This window comes from Nomascus leucogenys, chromosome 7b (genome assembly GCF_006542625.1).
Source record: "Nomascus leucogenys isolate Asia chromosome 7b, Asia_NLE_v1, whole genome shotgun sequence".
Taxonomy (NCBI): domain Eukaryota; kingdom Metazoa; phylum Chordata; class Mammalia; order Primates; family Hylobatidae; genus Nomascus; species Nomascus leucogenys.
The window spans coordinates 65,122,325-65,146,749 of NC_044387.1; positions in this window are offsets into that span (position 1 = coordinate 65,122,325).

A 24,425-nucleotide genomic window follows, 5' to 3' on the forward strand; every position below is an offset into this window, starting at 1 on the left:
TTTTGTTTTGCAAATTTATTTGCATAGAGCCAAGCAAAGTCACTGCAAGTTTTTTGTTTTTGTTTTTGTTTTTGTTTTGAGAGGGAGTCTTGCTCTGTCACCCAGGCTGGAGTGCAGTGGCACGATCTCCGCTCACTTCAAGCTCCGCCTCCTGGGTTCACACCATTCTCCTGCCTCAGCCTCCCGAGTAGCTGAGACTACAGGCGCCTGCCACCACACCTGGCTAATTTTTTGTATTTTTTAGTAGAGACGGAGTTTCACCGTGTTAGCCAGGATGGTCTTGATCTCCTGACCTCGTGATCTGCCTGCCTCGGCCTCCCAAAGTGCTGGGGTTACAGGCGTGAGCCACAGCGCCCGGCCAAGTTCTTTACTTCATATATTTGTGTGATTATTTTCTCATTATTGTCTTATTTTGTGTTCTTGCATTTTCTCTTCCTTTTTCTAGATTAGTTTGTTAATAATGTTTTATCTACTTTATGTTTTTTGCCCCCAAAGAATCAGCACTTCATTTATTTATGCTTACATCTTTTTCTGCTTTCTACTCCATTAATTTCTTTCTTATTTTTATTTTTATTCCATTTATGTCTTTATTCTTATCTTTACTTATCTTTAACATTCTTTTTATTTATTATTTCATTGCATTTTACGTTTCTTTTTCTACTATATTGATTTGGGTGCTTTTTATTTGTAATCATTTACTAATGTAAATATTTAAGTTTATAAATTTTACTTTGGACACTCTTTTACTTATATCCAATGTGATTTAATTTGCAATGTTTTCTTTTATTATCTTTATTTTCTAAGATTTTATAATCTGCAATCTTTACCCTTGGATTTCCTCTTTAACTTGACAGGTTTTTCTTAAGGAGTATTTATACCATAAGATCCAGCAATCTGTCTTCTGATTATATACCCAAAGGAAATTAGACCACAACCTCATAAAGATATCTGTACTTCTATGTTCAATGCAGTACTATTCACTATAGTGAAAATGTGAAATAACCTAGGTGTCCATCAATGGAAAAATGGATAAAGAAATTGTAATATCACAATTTATTACAGATATATATAAAATGGAATATTATTTAGCCTTAAAAAAGGAGGAGACCCTGCCATTTGCCACAACATTGATGAATCTAGAGGATATTATGCTAAATGAAATCAACCAAACAAAGAAAGGAAAAGATCCAATGCACAATATGAGGACTATAGTTAATAATAGTGTATTAAATTTAGGATCTTTGCTAAATGAGTAGATTATAGCTACTCTTGCAACTGGGGGAAAATGTGATATGATGAATGTTAATTTGTTCCACTATAGCAAATATTTCACTGTATATGTATCCTATAACATCATATTGTATACCTTAAATATATACAATTTATTTTAAAAAATAATAAAACATAGTTAAGAATTTCCAGGCCTTTGTATTTCTTCCTTTGTCAATATTTTTAGTTTGTTCTATTGAAAGAGAATATTGTCGCTACCATACCTACTTTTGATTTCTCATGTATGCAAGTTGACTCTGTGACCTACTCTTTGGTTACTTTTAATCATTTAGTGGGCATTTGAAAAGGTTCATACTCAGTATTGAGGCTGAAAACACTCAACTAGATCTACTTTATTGATTGTGTTATTTAATTGTCCTATACATGTACTTTTTTTTTGTAATGGAGTGTGAGACATCAATTTAATACTTCAAATATATGCTACTTCTACTTATTACTTTTTATATTTTCTGTAGTTTTTGCTTTAAAAATATTGCCATGTTATTTGTTATGTATATTCACAACCATTATATCTTCATTGTGGTTTTTGTTCTTTTTCATCATAATGATTTTTCACTGAAATCAACTTTTAAATGTTGTTATTTAAAATATATATGAATTTGAAAAATACATATAAATTTAATATATATATATAAATTTTTCCAAAATTTCTATTTGTCTGGTTCTTTGTCATTCATTTTACTTTAAATCTTAACAGTTTTTAGACATTAGTCTTATAAAGAGGATATTGTTGGGCTTACTTTGATATCCATTGTGAGTCTTTTTAAAAGATAGATGAGCATTATTGATATCACAGATGTGTTTTATCTTTAGTTCTGCCATCATAGGTTAGATAATGTTTATATTTGTATTGCTTTTGAATATATTTTATTATATCTTCACTTTGTTCTGTAGTACATAAGTGTTTCTCGATAATTCAGAAGGCTTACATTTTCTTTTGAGTTGTTACTTTCATAATTAAAACTATAATTCTCCATTTCCATAGTACCTGTGACTTCAAATGCTTAGCAATGATAAAAGTAGTATATTTCTACTTTGTTCCCTTTTCTCTTCTCTCACCTTCATCTCTTGAATATATTATGTCTATATATTTGTATTTGTACTTATTTATATATTCATTAGATTTTTCTTATTCTTTACTTATACCTTTAAAGTCATTATAGTTCTAATGCTTTAATAATCAATTTTAAACAGTCTGTTTTATCTACAACCATAAAACAGTGTAATTATACCATTTCACTTTCTTTCTCCCTTCCCCTCCTATTATTACTTATCCTTTTGTACATTTTCAAGATGTATAACATTTAAATCATGTGCCAGAAGCACATTCCACATATTTGCTTTAATTATAATAAATATGTATCTCTTGAGTTAAACTTATACTCTAGCAGTTTTTCCAAGGAAGGCTCATAGGAACTATATTAACTGGCTTCTAATGCCTTCAAACTGCATTTATGTTTTCTTTTACTTGAACAACAGTGAATGAGTAGAAATTATTGAGTCACATTTTCCTGTCTTTGTACACATTATAGGCATTCTACACTGGGTTCTAGGAACAAAACTTGCCATGGGGAAATCTGAAACAAATTTCCCATTAAAGGTGGCTATAACTTTTTGCCTTGATATTCAGCAAATTTCTAATTTATCTTTGAAGTTCAGCGATAATTGTTACTTAAATATAATGTGTCTTTTCAATCTGCATTTTAAGTGTGTCTTTTAAATCTGCATTCTTATTATTTTGGAACCATTGTCTTAAGCTACCTCATTAAATAGCTTTTGCTATTAATTTTGCAATTATTTTCTTCAAGGTGACCAATTGTGTGCATGTTATATCTCCTTTGCTTTTCTTTACCATATCTACAAAGTTTCTTACTAATTCTTTTAAACTATTTATTTATTTTCATTTTATTTGAATTGAACCTCTCAATTCTATCCTCCATTCCTCATATCTGTTTAAATAATAAATATTACTCCTAATCCTGCTTTCACTTTGCCATCATTACTGGCAACATTTTTCTGGTAAGTGTTCTTATATGCCATTTGTTTTTAACCAGGTTATTTCTTCTATTTTTCTTAATATATTTATTTAGAATATGTTCTGCTTCCTTTCTTTATTACTTATCTCCATATGAGGTAGATCTGTATTGGCAAGGAGTCAAAGATGTGTGTAGGCTGGCAAGTATTCTCCTTATGACATAGCATCTTTGGTGTGAGAGGGGTTCTTCCCAGCCTGTTATGATACTACTATTGGATATATGTAGGCATTCATTTTTCCAGGTCCATACCTCTCTTTTTTTATTATTTTATTACTTTTTCTCTCTGTAGTGCATTCTTAGAAATTTCTTTAAACCATCTTTCATTTTATAAATTTTCTCCTTGTTGTTTTTAATATACTCTTAACCCATGCATTTTGTATTTTTGTAACAGTTATTATCTTTTTCATCTCTAGACTTTTTTTAGTCTTTACTACAGGTTTCTTTTCTTTTTAAAAAATATTGCTTTGTCTTTTTCTGTTTTTGCTTCCTACCTGTATGATTTTTAAACATGCTTATTTTAGAAAACACTATCAACTTACTGTATTTTCTGAAGCCTTTGAGGATCTAATTCCACAGTTTGATGTATCCTCAAATTCCTTACTATAGTAACGAAATTTCCTTCATATATCTTATAATTTTGGACTGTGAGCTCATTGTCAGTGGAATCAGAATCTCTTTTGGCTTGTGTAAAGTGAATGTCCTTTTAGCGTTATTTTGCATTTGCTTCTTCTAGGCACTTTAGAAACATCTTCGGCCTGGGACTAGTTTTAACGTTAATTCTTTTGCTTTAGGAGAACAAATTGTGCAGGTAATGTAATATGAACCTCGGAGCCCAGCGTGATGTAAGCCATGGGAATGAATTTTCAGGAGACGTCTTTCTAGCAATAATACAGTCAGAAACAAACAAGTTTCTCATCTTCTTCTGCCAGTGGAAAAGTGTTTATAGCTAAGTTTTTCACTTTGAGTATCCGGATTTTGCACAGGAAAGCCTGAGTTTCAAGTTTTTGCATTCCCAGGCCCCAGTATGTCATGTTCTTTTATGTTTGATTTTTATCAAACATATGTTTGATATGTTCTTTTATGTTCTTTCATTTTGGTATGAAAAATGATCTTATGTTATTACTCCTTAACCCCTAAAAGAGTTATCTTGCTTATCATTTTGGTTTTCAATTCTCTCTTTGTTTTTGAGAAATAAATTACTTTGATACATATTGACCTAGAAAATATAGCTCAGTATAAGTATGTTTTTATGACTGTCTACTAATTGACTAGACACATGCACACACAGAGCCTGTATGCACAATGACCCTTTATATGCAAACAATTATAGTAATAGTCACTATTTATCAAGCTGTGTCACTTCATGTGTATTATCTCAATTACATTCCAAGTAGGTACTTAGCATTCCCATTTTACAGATAAGAAAACAGGGATTTGAGGGCTTGAGAAACTGCTTTAAAGTAACGGAATTAGCATGGAAACAAAACTTTATCTGAATCAGTGGCAAGTGTTCTCCATCATCACACCATGTAGCCTCGATATATGTACAGTCTTAATATATGGATCTCTTCTCTCTGTTTCAAAAGCTTTTAGTTTAATAAGATCTTCATAGTTTTTATAAATTATTAAACTTTGTATAAATGTATTTATATTTTGTCAATCAAGTGCCACTTCTGTATTTAGAGTCAGGTAGAAAATTTTGATGGAAAATAAATAAGTTAACTTACTTTTGCAAACTGGATTTTGAAGAAAATAGAAATATAAGCTTCCATTTCTTGTTAATGCTGGGGAATTATCTGCTCACTAGATAAATTTTGCAAATTATAGATTAATTTTCATATACTGAATTTTAATGATTTTAGTAAAAATGCTGCTTTTTTCTTTTTTGTTACTATCATAGTTTTCAGGATTTATAGTCACCAATCCAGACTCTTTTATAACTCCTAATGCTCCCAACATTGGTAGCTTTTTGACATTTTAAAAATAAGGCAGCTAATTGCAAATCAAAACTACAATGAGATACCATCTCACCCCAGTTACAATGAGTATTATTAAAAGACAAAAAATAAAAGATGCTGGTGAGGATGCAGAGAAAAGCGCACTCTCATGCTATTGGTAAGAATATAAATTAGTACAACCACTATGAAAAATAGTATGGAGATTTCTCAAAAAAACTAAAAATAGAGCTACCATATGATCCAACAATCCCACTACTGGGTATCTATCCAAAGGAAAAGAAATCAGCATATCAAAGGAATATGTGCTGTATTAGTATGACCTCACACTGCTATAAAGTCTGACCTCACACCTGAGACGTGGCTGGCAAGATGGCCAAATAGGAAAAGCTCCAGTCTGCAGCTCCTAGCTAGATCAAAGCAGAAGTCAGGTAATTTCTGCATTTCCAACTGAGGTACCCAGCTCATCATATTGGGACTGGTTAGACAGTAGGTGCAGCCCATGGAGGGCAAACCAAAGCAGGGTGGGGCATTGCCTCATGTGGGAAGTGCAAGGGGTCAGGGAACTCCTTCCCCTAGCCAAGGGAAGCCCTGAGGGACTGTGCCATGAGGAATGGTACATTCTGGCCCAGATACTAGGCTTTTCCCATGGTCTTTGCAACCCACAGAACAGGAGATTCCCTCGCGTATGTACACCACCAGGGCCCTGGGTTTCAAGCACAAAACTGGGTGACTGGGCAGACACTGAGCTAGCCACAGGAATTTTTTTTAATACCCCAGTGGCGCCTGGAATACCAGCTAGACAGAACCATTCACTCCCCTAGAAATGGGCTGAAGCCAGGGAGCCAAGTGGTCTAGCTCAGCAGATCCCACACTCACAGATCCCAGCAAGCTAAAATCTACTGGCTTGAAATTCTTGCTGCCAGCAGAGCATTCTGAAGTTGATCTGGGATGCTTGAGCTTGGTAGGGGGAGGGGTGTCTGCCTTTACTGGGGCTTGTGTAGATGGTCTTCCCCTCACAGTGTAAACAAAGCCACCTGGAATTTTGAACTGGGCAGAGCACACCACAGCTTGGCAAAGCTGCTGCAGCCAGACTGCCTCTCTAGATTCCTCCTTTCTGGGAAGGGCATCTCTGAAAGAAAGGCAGCGGCCCCAGTCAGGGGCTTGTAGATAAAACTCCCATCTCCCTGGGACAGAGCACCTGGGGGAAGGGGCAGCAGTGAGTGCCGCTTCAGCAGACTTAAACACTCCTGCTTGTCAGCTCTGAAGAGAGCAGCGGATCTCCCAGCACAGCGCTCGAGCTCTGCTAAGGGACAGACTGCCTCCTCAAGTGGGTCCCTGATCCCCATGCCTCCTGACTGGGAGACACCTCCTAGTAGGGGTCAACAGACACCTCATACAGGAGAGCTCTGACTGGCATCTGGTGGGTGCACCTCTGGGATGAAGCTTCCAGAGGAAGGTACAGGCAGGAATCTTTGCTGTTCTGCAGTCTCTACTGGTGATACCCAGGCAAACGGGGTGTGGAGTGGACCTCGAGCAAACTCCAGCTGACTTGCAGCTGAGGGGCCTGACTGTTAGAAGACAAACTAACAAACGGAAAGGAATGGCATCAACATCAACAAAAAGGATGTCCACAGCCAAACCCCATCTGAAGGTCACCAACATCAAAGACCAAAGGTAGGTAAATCCACAAAGATGAGGGAAAATCCAGCACAAAAGGACGAAAACTGCAAAAACCAGAATGCCTCTTCTCCTCCAAAGGATCACAACTCCTCACCAGCAATGGAACAAAACTGGATGGAGAACAAGTTTGACGAATTGACATAGTAGTCTTCAGAAGGTGGGTAATAACAAACTTCTGTGAGCTAAAGGAGCACATTCTAACCCAATGCAAGGAAGCTAAGAACCTTGCAAAAAGGTTAGAGGAATTGCTAACTAGAATAACCAGTTTAGAGAAGAACATAAATGACCTGATGGAGCTGAAAAACATAGCACAAGCACTTCATGAAGCATACACAAGAAACAATAACTGAATCAGTCAAGCAAAAGAAAGGATTTCAGAGATTGAAGATCAACTTAATGAAAGAAAGCATGAAAACAAGATCAGAGGAAAAAGAATGAAAAGGCAGTAACAAAGCCTCCAAGAAATATGAGACTATGTGAAAAGACCAAACCTACATTTGATTGGTGTACGTGAAAGTGAGGGGGAAGATGGAACCAAGTTGGAAAACACTCTGCAGGATATTATCCAGAAGAACTTCCCCTACCTAGCAAGACAGGCCAACATTCAAATTCAGAAAATACAGAGAACACCACAAAGATACTCCTCAAGAAGAACAACCCAAAGACACATAATCATCAAATTCACCAAGGTTGAAATGAAGGAAAAAATTTTAAGGGCAGCCAGAGAGAAAGGCCGGGTTATCCACAAAGTGAAGCCCAATAGACTAACAGCAGATCTCTCTGCAGAAACCCTACAAGCCAGAAGAGAGTGGGGGCCAATATTTAACATTCTTAAAGAAAAGAACTTTCAACCCAGAATTTCATATCCAGCCAAACTAAGCTTCATAAGTGAAGGAGAAATACAATACTTTACAGAGAAGCAAATGCTGAGATTTTTTTCACCACCTGGCCTGCCTTACAAGAGTTCCTGAAAGAAGCACTAAATATGGAAAGGAAAAACCGGTACCAGCTACTGCAAAAACATACCAAATTGTAAAAAACATTGGAAGTATGAAGAAACTGCATCAACTAATGAGCAAAATAACCAGCTAGCATCATAATGACAGGATCAAATTCATACATAACAATATCAGTGTTAACAGTAAATAGGCTAAATGCCCCAATTAAAAGACACAGGCTGGCAAATTGGACAGTCAAGACCCATCTATGTGCTGTATTCAGGAGACCCATCTCACATGAAAAGACACAGATAGGCTCAAAATAAAGGGATAGAGGGAAATTTACCAAGCAAATGGAAAGTAAAAAAAAGCAGGGGTTGCAATCCTAGTCTCTGATAAAAGGACTTTAAACAAACAAAGATCAAAAAAGACAAAGAACGGCATGCATAATGTTAAAGGAATCAATGCAACAAGAAGAGCTAACTATCCTAAATATATATGCACCCAATACAAGAGCACCCAGATTCATAAAGCAAGTTCTTAGAGACCTACAAAGAAACTTAGACTCCCACACAATAATTGTGGGAGACTTTAACACCCCCTGTCAACATTAGACAGATCAATGAGACAGAAAATTAACAAAGGTATTCAGGACTTGAACTCAGCTCTGGACCAAGCAGACCTAATAGACACCTACAGAACTCTCCATCCCAAATAAACAGAATATACATTTTTCTCAGCACCACGTTGCACTTATTCTAAAATTGATCACATAATTGGAAGTAAAACACTCCTCAGCAAATTCAAAAGAATGGAAGTCATAACAAACTGTCTCTCAGACCACAGTGCAATCAAATTAGAACTCAGGATTAAGAAACTCACTCAAAACTGCAAAACTGCATGGAAACTGAACAACCTGCTGCTGAGTGACTACTGGGTAAATAACAAAATTAAGGCAGAAATAAAGAAGTTCTTTGAAACCAATGAGAACAAAGACACAACATACCAGAATCTCTGGGACACAGTTAAAGCAGTGTTTAGAGGGAAATTTATAGCACCAAATGCCCACAGGAGAAAGCGGGAAAGATCTAAAATCAACACCCTAACATCACAATTAAAATAACTAGAGAAGCAAGAGCAAACAAATTCAAAAGCTAGCAGAAGACAAGAAATAACTAAGATGAGCACAGAACTGAAGGAGATAGAGACATGAAAAACCCTTCAAAAAATCAATGAATCCAGGAGCTGATTTTTTGAAAAGATTAACAAAATTGACCACTAGCCAGACTAATAAAGAAGAGAGAAGAATCAAATAGACGTAATAAAAAAATGATAAAAGGGAGATCACAACTGATCTCACAGAAATACAAACTACCATCAGAGAATACTATAAACACCTCTACGCAAATAAACTAGAAAATCTATAAGAAATGGATAAATTCCTGGACACATACAGCCTCCCAATACTAAAGCAGGAAGAAGTCAAATCCCTGCATAGACCAATAACAAGTTCTGAAATTGAGGCAGTAATTAATAGCCTACCAACCAAAAAAAAGCCAAGGAACAGGCGGATTCACAGCTGAATTCTACCACAGGTACAAAGAGTTGCTTCTGAAACTATTCCAAACTGAAACTATTCCTTCTGAAACTATTCCAAACAATGGAAAAAGAAAGACTCATTCCTAACTCATTTTATGAGGTCACCATTATTCTGATACCAAAACCCAGCAGAGACACAGCAAAAAAAGAAAATTTCAGGCCAATATCCCTGATGAAATCCTCAAAAAAACAAAAAAATACTGGGAAACCGAATCCAGCAGCACATCAAAAAGGTTATTCCCCATGATCAAGTTGGCTTCATCCTTGGGATGCAAGGCTGGTTCAACATATGCAAATCAATAAACGTAATCTATCACATAAACAGAATCAATGACAAAAACCACATGATTATCTCAATAGATGCAGAAAAGGCCTTCAATAAAATTCAACACCTCTTCATGCTAAAAATTCTCAATAACCTAGGTATTGATGGAACATATCTCAAATAAATAAGAGCTATTTATGACAAACCCATAGCCAATATCACACTGAATGGACAAAAGCTGAAAGTATTCCTTTTGAAAACTGGCACAAGACAAGGATGCCCTCTCTCACCACTCCTATTCAATGTAGTATTGGAAGTTCTGGCCAGGGCAATCAGGAAAGAGAAAGAAATAAAGGGTATTCAAATAGGAAGAGAGGAAGTCAAATTGTCACTGTTTGCAGATGACATGATTGTACATTTAGAAAACCCCATTGTCTCAGCCCAAAATCTCATTAACCTGATGAGCATCTTCAGCAAAGTCTCAGAATACAAAATCAATGTGCAAAAATCACAAGCATTCCTATATGCTAATAATAGACAAACAGAGAGCCAAATCATGAGTGAACTTCCAATCACAATTGCTACAAAGAGAATAAAATACCTTGGAATACAACTTACAAGGGATGTGAAGGAACTCTTCGAGGAGAACTACAAACCACTGCTCAATGAAATAAGAGAGGACACAAACAAATGGAAAAACATTCCACGCTCATGGATAAGAAGAATCAATATCATGAAAATGGCCATACTGCCCAAAGTAATTTATAGATTCTATGCTATCCCCATCAAGCTGCAATTGATTTTCTTCACAGAATTATTAAAAACTACTTTAAATTTCATATGGAACCAAAAAAGAGCCCATATATCCAAGACAATTCTAAGCAAAAAAGAACAAAGCTGGAGGTATCTTGCTACCTGACTTCAAACTATACTACAAAAGAAGTTTGGCTATAGTAACCAAAACAGCATGGTACTGGTACCAAAACAGATATATAGACCAATGGAACAGAACAGAGGCCTCAGAAATAATGACACACATCTACAAACATCTGATCTTTTGTCTGATCAAACCTGACAAAAACAATCAATGGGGAAAGAATTCTCTATTTAATAAATGGTGCCGGGAAAACTGGCTAGCCATATGCAGAAAACTGAAACTGGACCCCTTCCTTACACCTTATATAAAAATTAGCACAAGATGGATTAAACACCTAAATGTAAGACCTAAAACCATAAAAACCCTAGAAGAAAACCTAGGCAATACCATTCAGGACATAGGCATGGGCAAAGACTTCATGACTAAAACACCGAAAGCAATGGCAACAAAAGCCAAAATTGACAAATGGAATCTAATTAAAGAGCTTCTGCACAGCAAGAGAAACTATCATCAGAGTGAACAGATAACTTACAGAATGGGAGAAAATTTTGCAATCTATCCATCTGACAAAGGGCTAATATCCAGAATCTACAAGAAACTTAAACAAATTTACAAGAGAAAAACACACCCCTCCAAAATTGGGCAAAGGATATGAACAGACACTTCTCAAAAGAAGACATTTATGTGGCCAACAAACATATGGAAAAAAGCTCATCATCACTGATCATTAGAAAAATGCAAATCAAAACCACAATGAGATACCATCTCACGCCAGTTAGAATGACAATCCTCAAAAAGGAAACAACAGGTGCTGGAGTAGATGTGGAGAAATAGGAACGCTTTTACACTGTTTGTGGGAGTGTAAATTAGTTCAGCCATTGTGGAAGACAGTGTGGCGATTCCTCAAGGATCTAGAAATACCATTTAACCCAGCAATCCCATTACTGGGTGTATACCCAAAGGATTATAAATCATTCTACTATAAAACACGTGCACATGTATGTTTATTGCAGAACTATTCACAATAGCAAAGACTTGGAACCAACCCAAATGCCCATCAACAATAGACTGGATAAATAAAATGTGGCACATATACACCATGGAATACTATGCAGCCATAATAAAGAATGAGTTAATGTCCTTTGCAGGGACATGGATGAAGCTGGAAACCATCATTCTCATCATGCTAACACAGGAACAGAAAACCAAACACCGCATGTTCTCTCTCATAAGTGGGAGCTAAACAATGAGAACGCGTGGACTCAGGGAGGGGAACATCACACACCAGGGACTGTCAGGGGTTGGGGGGCTATGGGAGGGATAGCATTAGGAGAAATACCTAATGTCATTACAGGTTGACGGGTGCAGCAAACCATCATGGCACGTGTATACTTGCATAAAAAACCTGCATGTTCTGCACATCTATCCCAGAACTTAAAGTATACAAGTATACATATATATATAAAGTATATAAATATATATTTATATATAAAGTATATTTATATATATTTATATATATAAATATATTTATAAATATATATAAATATATAAATATATATATAAAGTATATATATAAATATATATACTTTAAGTTCTGGGAGATATATATATACACACACACATATATATATGTATATATATATATATTTAAAAAAAGAACTACCTGAGATTGGATAATTTATAATCAAAAGAGGCTTAATTGACACACAGTTCTGCAAGATATACTGGAAGCATGGCTGAGAGGCCTCAGGAAACTTATAATCTGGAGGAAAGTGAAGGGGAAGCAAGCATACCTTACCATGGTGGATCGAGAGAGAAAGAGAAGGGAGACACACTATACACTATTAAACAACCAGATCTCATGAGAACTCTATCATGAGACAGTACTGGGCGATAGTGCTAAACCATTAGAAACCACTCCCATAATTCATTCAGCTCCCACCAGGTTCCTACCCCAACACTGGGGATTATAATTCAACATGAGATTTAGATGGAGACACAGAACCAACCATATCATTCCGCCCTTGGCCCCTCCCAAATCTCATGTTTTTCTCACATTTCAAAACACTAATGCCTTTCTAATTGTCACCCAAAGTCTTAACTCATTCCAGCATTAACTCCAAAGTCCAAGTCAAAAGTCTCTGAGACAAGGCAAGTTGCTTCCACCTGTGAGCCTGTGAAATCAAAAACGAGTTTGTTACTTCCTAGATACAACAGGGGTACAGGCATTGGGTAAATGCTCCCATTCCAAAAGAGAGATATTGGCCAAAATAAAGGGTCTACAGGCCCCATGCAGTTCCAAAACCCAACAAGGCAGTCATTATATCTTAAAGCTCTAAAATAAGCTCCTTTGACTCCATGTCTCACATCCAGGCCACACTGGTGCAAGGGGTAGCCTCCCACTGCCATGGGCAGCTTTTGGGCAGCAATGGGCTCTGGAAGGTATAGCCCCTGAAGCTGCTTTCACAGGCTGGTATTGAGTGACTGTGACTTTTCCAGGTACACGGAGCAAGCTGTCTGTGGATCTACCATTCTGAGGTCTGGAGGATGGTGGCTGTCTTTTCACAGCTCCACTAGGCAGTGCACCAGTGGGGACTGTGTGCAGGCTTCAACTTCACATTTCCCCTCTGCCCTGCCCTAGTAGAGGTTCTCCACGAGGGCTCTGCCCCAGCAGCAGACTTCTGCATAGACATCCAGGCATTTCCTTACATCCTCTGAAATCTAGGTGGAAGCTCCCAAACCTCAACTCTTGTCCTCTCTGCACCTGCAGGCCCAATACCATGTGGAAGCCACCAAGGCTTGGGGCTTGCACCCCCTGAAGCAATGGCTCAAGATGTACCTTTGCCCCTTTTAGCTATGATTGGAGCTGGAGTGGCTGGGATGCAGGATGCCATATCCCGAGGCTGCACAGAGCAGGGGGCCTAGACCTGGTCCATGAAGCCATTTTTCCCTCGTAGGCCTCCAGGCCTTGAAGGGAGGGACTGCCACAGTGGTCTCTGAAATGCCTTCGAGGCATTTTCCCCATTGACTTGGCTATTAACATTCAGCTCTTGTTTACTTATGCAAATTTCTGCAGTCTTTAATTTTTCACTAGAAAATTGATTTTTTCTTTTCTACCACATGTTCAGGCTGCATATTTTCTAAACTTTTATGCTCTGCTCCCCTTTTAAATATGTTATCTGTGTCTATGCAAATGAGATAGGCATTTAGAAGCAGCCAGTCTACATCTTGAACACTTTGCTGCTTAGAAATTTCTTCTATCAGATACCCTAAGTCACGTCTCTCAAGTTCAAAGCTTCACAGATCCCTATAGCAGTCAGTCTATTTGCTAAAGCATAGCAAGAATGACCTTTGCTCCAGTTACCAGTGAATTCCTCATCCCCATCTGAGAGCACCTCGGCGTAGACTTCCCTGCCCGTATTACTATCAGCATTTTGGTCACAACCATTAAACAAGCCTCTATGAAGTTCTAAGCTTCCCCACATCTTCCCATCTTCTTCTGAGCCCTCCAAACTGTTCCAATCTCCTAACAGGCACTGTTACCCAGTACCAAAGTTGCTTCCACATTTTCAGGTATTTTTATAGCAATGCCCCACTCCTGGTATCAATTTTCTTTATTAGTCCGTTTTCACAGTGCTATAAAGAACTATCCAAGAGTGGGTAATTTATGAAGCAAAGAAGTCTAATTGACTCACAGCTCCACAGGCTGTATAGCAAGCATGACTGGGAGGCCTCAGGAAACTTACAATTATGGCAGAAGGCAAAGGTGAAGCAAGCATGTCTTACCATGGTGGAGCAGGAGAGAAAGAGAGAAGGGGGAAGTGCTACACACTTTTAAACAACCAGATCTCATGAGAACTCTATCACCAGACAACACAAGGGGGATGGTGCTAAGCCACTGGAAACTATTTTCATGGTCCGATCACTTTCCCCAAACACTGGGGATTATAATTCAACATGAGATTTGGGTGGGGACACAGAGACAAACTATATCATCTGCACCTGAATATTTATCACAGCACTATTTATAATAGCAAAAGATATGGGATCAATTTAAGTGTTCATCAGTGCATAAATGAATAAATAAAATGTGGTATATATATACAGTGGAACACTATTCAGCCATAAAAAAGAATGAAATCATGTCATTTTCAGGTACACAGATGTAACTGAAGGTCACTATGTTAATTGAAGTAAGCCAGACACTGAAAGACAAATACTGCATGATTTTATTCATATGTGGGAGTAAAAACACTTAATCTTACTGACGTAGAAAATAGATTTCTGATAGATATCGGAGATTGAGAAGTGGGGGTAGGGAGGATGAGAGATTGGCTATGGGTAAAAATACACAGTTACATAAAAGTAAGTAAGTTCTAATGTCTGACAGCAGAGTAGGATGACTGTACTTAGCAACAATATGTGTATATTTCAAAGTAACTAGTATACAGGTCTTGAAATTATACTAACATAAAATGATAAACAATCAAGGTGATAGATACTCCAAATATTCTCATTTGATCATTACACATTCTATGCATGTAACAAATACTCAAATGTATCCAATAAATATGTAAAATATTACATATGAATTAAAGAGTAAATAAACAAATAAGCCTCAGTGAAAATACTATGGGTCTATAAACACTGTAAGATCATCTTTGAACCAAAAAGGGAGTCAGTATCAGTATCTCATTTTCTTTTCTTCCAGAAGATTCCTCTCCTTGGCTAAATTTATGGTTAAAAATAGATTAATAAAGGAAGTTACTGTCCCATAGGATAAAGACTCAAAGAAAATGGATATATTGGCTTCCAAATAATGTCAAGCTCCTCAGTTTTAACATATTTTTGCAATTTAAATGGTAAAGCAATGAATACTAAACCACAGGATACAACCATTCTGAAAATTCTGGATTCATATGATACAATTACTTTTCCAGGTATTTGAATATTTTACTATCATGCACATTGTGTGTGCTTTTTTGTTAACTTGATTAGAAAATATAATTTTAAATCTTTAAGATTATATCTAATGAGGTTAAACATCTTTTTAAATATTCGATAGTATTAGTATTTCTTTTATTGTGAAATAATTGTTTATATTTATTCTTCATATAACTATTTGAGTTTGAGTTTTCTCTCTACATATTTTGGATAGTGGTACTTTTAATAATTGGTTTCTAATGCTTTCCAGTTTGAACATCAACTTACAAGCTTTTAAACATACAAAGACTTCTAGTTTTTAGATATTTAAATGTATTAATTTTAAATTTTATAATTTTAAAACATTATTTTAATTCCTTCCCTATCCAGAGAATAAGCAAATATTTGTTTCTACTTTCTTCTACTTTTTATGGCTTAATTTGTTTACATTACTACTGTTATTGATCTGGAGTTGATTTTAATATCCACAGGTAGTAAGATTCTAAATTGATTTCATTTTTAAAAAATGGATATCAATTTCTCTTAGCATTAATATCTTTGCATAATCTATTCATTCTTAAAGAGTTTGACATGCCTCTTTTAAGAAATAAGTATTAACTACTTATATATATCTTATGGTCTATTTCTAGTTTTTCTCTGTTATTTATTTTATACAACTCTTGAGCCAGTTCTACACGAATTTAATTATTAGTACTTTGTGGTATGTTTACATATCCAATAGGCATATTTGCCAACCATTTACCCAAATGCCATGTGTTGTCACTCTTCAAAAATATTTCCTTTGAGTTATTTTTAATGGTGTAGTTTATCATCATAATATATATTTTATAGACAAAACAATCTTTTCTATATATTGAGTTCTCATTGTGAACATCAGAAGTTTTATTACATTGTGATACTGTGGTAATATCTGCACATTTGTACTTAAATAGTATTGTGGTATGTTTCACCTAAAAAATACTTCATATTTAGTAATGTTTGGAAAGTATTGCCTATTTCACCCCTATTTAGGAGATTCAAAATGAAAATAAGCATATAAAATGTGGCTTATATATACCATGGAATACTATGCAGTCATAAAAAAGGATGAGTTCATGTCCTTTGCAGGGACATGGATGAAACTGGAAACCATCATTCTCAGCAAAGTAATACAAGAAGAGAAAACCAAACACCACATGTTCTCACTCATAAGTGGGAGTTGAACAATGAGAACACATGGACACAGGGAGGGGAACATTACACATCGGAGCCTGTTGGGGGGTGGTGGGCTGGGGGAGGGGTAGCATTAGGAGAAATACCTAATGTAAATGATGAGTTGATGGGTGCAGCAAACCAACATGGCACATGTATACCTATGTAACAAACCTGCACGTTCTGCACATGTACCCCAGAACTTAATGTATAATAATAATAGTAAAGGGAATGTTAACAGGAGAGCAAAGATGAGGAAATAGAAAAACATAGGGGTGTCCTAGGAATCCTGAGAGGATCATGTATGAGTAGAATATAGTAGGAGTAGATAATAAAAATAGTTTTCATTTTCAAAAAAAAAGAAAATGAGCATATAAAAGAGAAATAAAGAAATCATGCATACAGAAATCTATGCAATATTTAACTGGGTGTTTTCTAAATTTTTATTTTATTTTTTTTTCTTTATAATGACAAGCATACCTTGGAGATATTGCAGGTTTGGTTCCAGAACACCACAATAACGTCAATATCACAATTATGCGAGTCACACAAATTTTTTGGTTTCCCAGTTTATATAAAAGTTATGTTTATATCATATTGTAGTCTATTAAGTGGGCAATAACATTACTTTTATTTTAAGAAGTATATACCTTAACTAAAAATGCTTTATTGCTAAAACATTCTTGCAATCTTTTGAGCCTTTAGCAAGTTGTAATCTTTTTACTGGTGGAGAGTCTTGCCTCGATGGTGGTGGCTGTGGACTGATCAGGGTGATAGTTGCTAAAGGCTGAGGTAGCTGTGACAGTTTCTTTAAAAAAGACAACAATGAAGTTTGCCACATCAATTGAGTTTCTTTCACAATAGATATTTCTCTGTAGCATGTGATGCTGTTTGGTAGACTTTTATCCAAAGTAGAACGTCTATCAAAATTGGAGCCAATCAATCATCTCAAACCCTGCTATGCTTTATCAATTAAGTTTACGTAATATTCTAAATTCTTTGTTGTCATTTCGGCAATGTTCACAGTATCTTCAACCGAAGTAAATTTCACCTCAAAAAACTACTTTATTTGCTCATCCATAAGAAGCAAATTCTCATCCACTAGTTATATCATGAGATGGCAGCAATTCAATCACATCTTCAGGCTCCAATTCTAATCCTAGTTCTCTTGCTATTTCCAGCACGTCAGCAGTACTTCCTCAACTAAATCTTGAACTCCTCAAAGTCATCCGTGAGGATTGGAATCAGCTTTTTCAAACTCCTGTTAATGTTGCTATTTTAACCTTCTCCCATGAATCATGAATGTTTTAATGACATCTAGAATGTTAAATCCTTTCCAGAATGTTTTCAATAGATTTTGCCAAGATCCATTAGAGGAATCACTATCTATGACAGTTATATCCCTATGAAATGTATTTCTTAAATGATAAAAGTTGAAAATCAAAATGACTTTAAACCACAGGCTACAGAATGGGTGTTGTGTTAGCAGGTGTGAAAACAACATTATTCTCCTTGTACATCACATCTTCATCAGAGCTCTTGAGTACCTAAGTGCATTGTCAAAGGGCAGTAATGTTTTGAAAGAAATCTTTTTTTTCTGGGGAGTAGTTCTCAAAAATGAGCTTAAAATCTTCAGTAAACCATTATGTAAGCAGATGTGCTGTCATCCAGGCTTTGCTGTTCCACTTATAGATCACAGGCAGAGTAAATTTAGTGTAATTGTTAAGGGCCCTAGAATTTTCAGACTGGTCAATGAACATTGGCTTCAACTTGGTCACCAGATGCCCCTAACAAGAGAGTCTGCCTGTTCTTTGGAGCTTTGAAGCCAGGCATCAGCTTCTCTTCTCTAGCTATGAAAGTCCTAGATGCATCTTCTTTCAGTAGAAGGCTGTTTTGTTTACCTGGAAGATCTGTTGTTTAGAGTAGCCACTTTCATCTGTTTTCTTAGCTAGATTAATTGATAAATTGCTGCAGTTTCTGTATCAGCACTTGGTGCTTTACCTTGCTTCTACATTGCAGAGACAGCTTCTTTTCTTCAACTTCATGAACCAACCTCTGCTAGCTTTAAGCTTTTCTTGTGTAGCTTCCATATATCTGTCAGCCTTTCTAGAATTGAAGAGGGTTAGAGCCTTGCTCTGGATTAGACTTTGCTTTCGCTTAAGGGAATGTTGTGGTTGGTTTGATCTTCTATCTGGACCACTCAAACTTTCTACCTATCAGCAATAAGGCTGTTTTGCTTTCTTATTATTCATATATTCACTGGAGTAACACTTTTAATTTTCTTCACAAACTTTTTCTTTGCATTCACAACTTGATTGTTTGGTGCGAGAGGTCTAGCTTTTGGCCTGTCTCTACTTTCTACATGCCTTTCTCACTAAGCTTAATCACTTCTAACTTTTTTTTTTTTTTTTGAGACAGAGTCTCACTCTGTCACCAGGCTGGAGTGCTCTGGCACGATCTTGGCTCACTGCAACCTCCAACTCCCTGGTTCAAGCAATTCTCCTGCCTCATCCTTCTAAGTAGCTGGGATTACAGGCATGTGCCACCACGCCCAGCCAATTTTTGTATTTTTAGTAGAGACGGAGTTTCAATATGTTGGCCAGGATGGTCTTGATCTCCTGACCTTGTGATCCATCCACTTCGGCCTCCCAAAGTTCTAGGATTACAGGCATGAGCCACCGCGCCTGGCCAATCACTTTTAGTTTTGATTTAAAGTGAGAGACATGTGAGTCTTCTTTCCACTTAAATAAATTCATCATAGGGTTATTGATTGACCTAAATTCAATGTTGTTGTGTCTCAGAAAATGGGGAGGTCCTAGGAAAGGACAAGCAACTGGGTCAGTGGAATAGTCAGAACACATGCAACATTTATCGATTAAGTGTGCTGTCTTCTACGGGTTTGGTAAATGTCACCCCAAAAGAATTAAAATAGTAACGTCAAAGATCACCGATCACAGATCATTGTAACAGATATAGTAACGATGAAAAAGTTTCAAATATTTCAAGAATTCCCAAAATGTGACACAGAGACACCAAGAGAGCACTTGCTGTTGGAAAAATGGTGCTGATAGACTTGCTCCTATGCAAGATTACCACATAATAACTTCAATTTGCGAAAAATGCAGTGTCTGCAAAGTGCAAAAATGTGAAGCACAATAAAATGAGGTGTGCTGATATTAACAACCACCAAAATGGCTGTCGTGTTCTATATGTTCTAAGCACCGTAATCCCCTTTGGCTATGTCCTTTCTTCATCACTCTTGTCTGTAATGTTGATCGATTCCCAGATAGCAGAGTATTACTACCTAGGAGTGCCCCTAGTTGGCAAAAGATAGAAATGGTTAAAGTCAGGGCAGAGACACTGAATTTATGTTATGCCAGGCCCATTAAAGAGGTTTCCATTCCTTCATGCTGCAGGAGTGATTGGAGTGACTTCAGTCAAGAAAAGAGAGAAGCTGGGCAGTGTTGTCCAAGTCTTCTGAAGAGAAGCAGAATTGTCGTAGTTAGCCTGCAGCCCCGCAGAAAGTGGGTCATTTCACCACTGAGGTGTGGCGCTGGGTAGCACTTCAGAGACACTGCGGTAAGGGAACAGTCCCTTTATTCATCACGGGGAAGATAGGGTTTTTCCTCTGCTGTGATAGATTTGCGCTGGCCCAACAGCCTTTATGGTTAGGCGTGACTTCCTGAGGGATTTTCTCTGGATTCACAGAAGTTTCCCTGAATCCCAGGGAAAGCCTGACTCACCCACAGTCCTGTCAGGGTGGGGCTGGTATAACTTGGATGCAGCTTCAACTTGGCTGAACTTACATGACAGTAATTTTCAGCCTGAAATCAGCTGCCTCTAGGAGAAATGGAAGAACATGATGCGGAAGGGGCCCCACAGAGGTGCTGACAGGGCAGTTGAGCCTCCTCTCAGTTTTCTCAGTAGTACTCTAGGGTGGCACACTGGGGAGCTCGAACTCGGAATTTTTTTTTTCTCTCCATAACTTCCTTTTTCTCTACAGCAGCCTCTCCAACAAGGTCATGTCTCCGGATATCCTAATAACTGATACCCTCATAAAACTCATGGTGCCTCAGACAATTGGATCTAAGCCTGGAGCTGACTTGTCAACTTTGATTCTTAGTCCTTAGCTCCCTTACAAAAATATTAAAGCTTCTTTTCAATACCATATCTTGTGTTCTTCATCACTTATGTTTCAAGAACAATCTTGTTCTATTTTAATGCTGACCCTGGAAGAGGTACATAAATTCTCGCATGCTGTCGCTCATGTGCCGCTACAAACACACATCTGAATTCTTTAAACAAGCAGGGTGATGGAGCTGTCTGGTCAATAAGTACCCCAAGGCAGGGAAGGGTCTGTTTGCCATGCCTTAAAGAAAACAGTAGCCAGACTCCAGACAAAGAGACCATAACAGGTTGACCCTGATGTTGGTCAGGAAAGCAAGTTGGTGAGGCAACTTAGAAAGAAGAAAAGGAAACATAAGGAAGGGAAAATTTACCAGGATATTTGAAACCCAGGTCTGAGCCTTACCAGTTGAGTGATTTCAGGTAATCTACTTTCTCCATCTAATCTTTAGTTTCCTGCCACACAGGGATGGTAATGGTGCTTGCTTCACAGGAATGTCATAATCATCACATGAGATAGGGTATCTATAATGCATCTGGCCCATAGTCATGCCAAGGAAATATTAAGAATCATGTCAACAATAATGGCCTTTCAGGGGTCACTGAAACCTTAGAGATTTAGGGTCCACGAGCAGTTTTTGAGAAAAGGGTTCATAATTTTTTATCAAGAGTTCTCTAAATTATTAAAAACTCCTGGAATAATGAAAAGCAGTTTGAAAACAGTAAGAGTATCACTGTAGTAAAAGATAGTTGTTCCAGACAAATTGAGCTTTCCAAAGATAAACATTTCCAAATTGTTATTCTTGACTGGAATGTACTCACTGCATTTTTTCGATGATTTAAATATTACTTTTCCTTCCTTCAAATTCAGGTTCCCTGAATACCTGTGTGGACCACTCTGGTGACACTTGCATAGTTTCCTCCTTATAAACTTCTTCAGCCACAGCCCAGCTGCGGGAAAGGCCTCAGAACTTATACCTTTCTTCAATGCCCAACACAATCCTTTGCCCATGGTTACTAATCAGCCAATGTATATCGCTGATAGTGATTTTTATCAATCACCATGTATGTAATTAGCTATTATGTATCACTGATGATTTTTGTCAAGGTATATTTCTATGTAGAGTATAATGAACTTCTGGGTAAGTCTACATAATAGACTATACGCTCTGCATAGCACGGCATCCACCATATCATAGGAGTTCATTAATGAAAGGTGATGAAGATAAAAAGAAATTGGGTACTGTGGGAAAGTTATATACCAACAAATGGCTATATTAGGCAGGTAAGACTATGGGGAAGTACTGTATTTTTTTAAAAAGTCACCATATGGAAACTATAGCCAACTCCCTCAGTATTTATTTCACATAAATATTAGTTTTCAAACATTTATGATTAGTATACCAAAAAAGTCACTGGAACAATATATTTTCATGAGGAGACCAAGGTTTAAGTTTAAAGGATCAGCCACCCTTACATTCTGCTTGAGAACGAAGTCCAAGCCATAGTTTCATTAGTTTTCCTCTTATGGTCCTAGTAGAAGCACATCACACATCGTTGAGTTGTATATTTATAGAAGTTTCTCAGCACCACCCACGATAAACAGAATAAGAGAAGGAAGAATCTTAAAATTGAAAAGAACACAGCCAACACGGCAAGTAAATTATCTTTTGTGGTGATAGGGTTGGGAGAGAAAGGGGATATGTTTGTGCAAAGCAACCACAAAGTGCCATCGGAGCTATTGATGGATAAGCTGTTTCTGAAACCTCTGCTTTTTAAAGAAATCATATCAGCAGCACCAAGCAACCCATTTGGTACAGATCTGTCTTCCAACTGTTTTATGCAAAATGCTGATAAGCACAACTTAACTTGAGAGAGAAACTATATACATTTTTCATTTAAACACAGAGCAAATGGAAACCACAGGACATATACAGCTATGGGAGCAGGAGACAAATATGCTTAAGGGAGGTCAAGCAAAGCTGCTGGCTGGGTGGGACAAAATCTTAGCCAGGGCACAGAGTCAAATCAGAAATTGGCCATTGTGAGTGGAGGTGAATCCCTGCTGGAACATCAAACTGTTGCTGTTTTTCTCTTTCAAAAAAGATTTCTGCTTAAATTTTGTTAAACGTTCTAAAACAAATTTTACAGTACATTGATTAACAGCTTCTTTGCTGGCCAATTTTTTTTATGAAGATCCAAAATAGAATTAGAAAAATAAGTTAACTGATGTGAATTATATTGTGTCTTTGATAAAGCAAACAGCGATGCCATACTCTCAGTACACAGTTAAGTGTACTCCTCTCATACACAGTTAAGTGTAGAAGTCTGGAATCTACTCTTGGGATGAAAAAGAAACATGTAGTCTCAAATCACCATTTGTAAAATCCGGGAACAGAGCAGAGCTGCATTTCCCAAGTTATGTTGGACCGAATGTTAATTCCATAGGATAGGCCTATGGAACAGGTGATATGCCAAATAAGTGGTTCTGAGGTCCAAGTTCTCATTCTCTTTGCTAATAACAAAGCTTGTGCATCCAGACACAAACAAAACACAAGCTCAAAGCAAGAATTTATCTAACATGTTTTAATAAATGTCCCAGGGCATGTCCTAGGATTGGTCACAGTCAGTTCTGTGTCCTACTTTTACTTTTTTTCTCAGAGTATATTCAAGAGAACACTTATTCCACCAAAATTACATAAATGCATACATACATGTGCATGTACAGACATAATACATGAAGAATGTATGTGGGAAAATAATCTAAAGAAATTCTGTCCTGATTTATCTTTAAAAATCCCAATGCATATTAGTTAACCAAAGGCTCTAACTTGCCCTACAGTAGGAAAAAAAACCTATTGAACCCAGCAGTTCCATAATTTATCTCATCATTAAATTCTTTTCCTTTTTAATAGGTAATATTTAATAACCCATGGGACATAAAACTCACTTCAGAATCTACCAGTATAGAAAAATATTTAGTAACATCAATTAAATTTAAAAGTATGAAAAAAAGTTCAAAAAACCCAACATAATAAAAACCTAAAGCCACAAAATGGTATGCACATTATGATCCTATTTTTATAATTACATATTTGTTGGCCCTGTTTTGCCATAGCACAGATTTTTGTCAGAAAAAAAAAATGTTATGGATACATCGTTTAAACTCTTAACACTGTTTTATTTGGCATGGGGTGGGGGGAAAGTACAAAGGGTATGACCCATTTTCTAAAGTTTCCAACCATTTAGTATCTATTAGGGTTATAACTGGAGCCAAACACCTTCAGTGAGTGACGGCCTGTCTTACTACGCTGGGTGTTGAGTGTTGAATATTGAATGTCATGTGAAGTGCCTCAGGCTTCTATTTCTAGGCCTAATTGGTGCACCTGAAAAATATCCATTGAACTGAGTTTTGAATTGCCTGCATAATTAGTATAGCATATTGCAAGGAGACTCAAATATAATGCAAAGTATTTCCATGTTTTTTCCCCAAATGCCAACTTTAGGCAGTTGACCAAATAA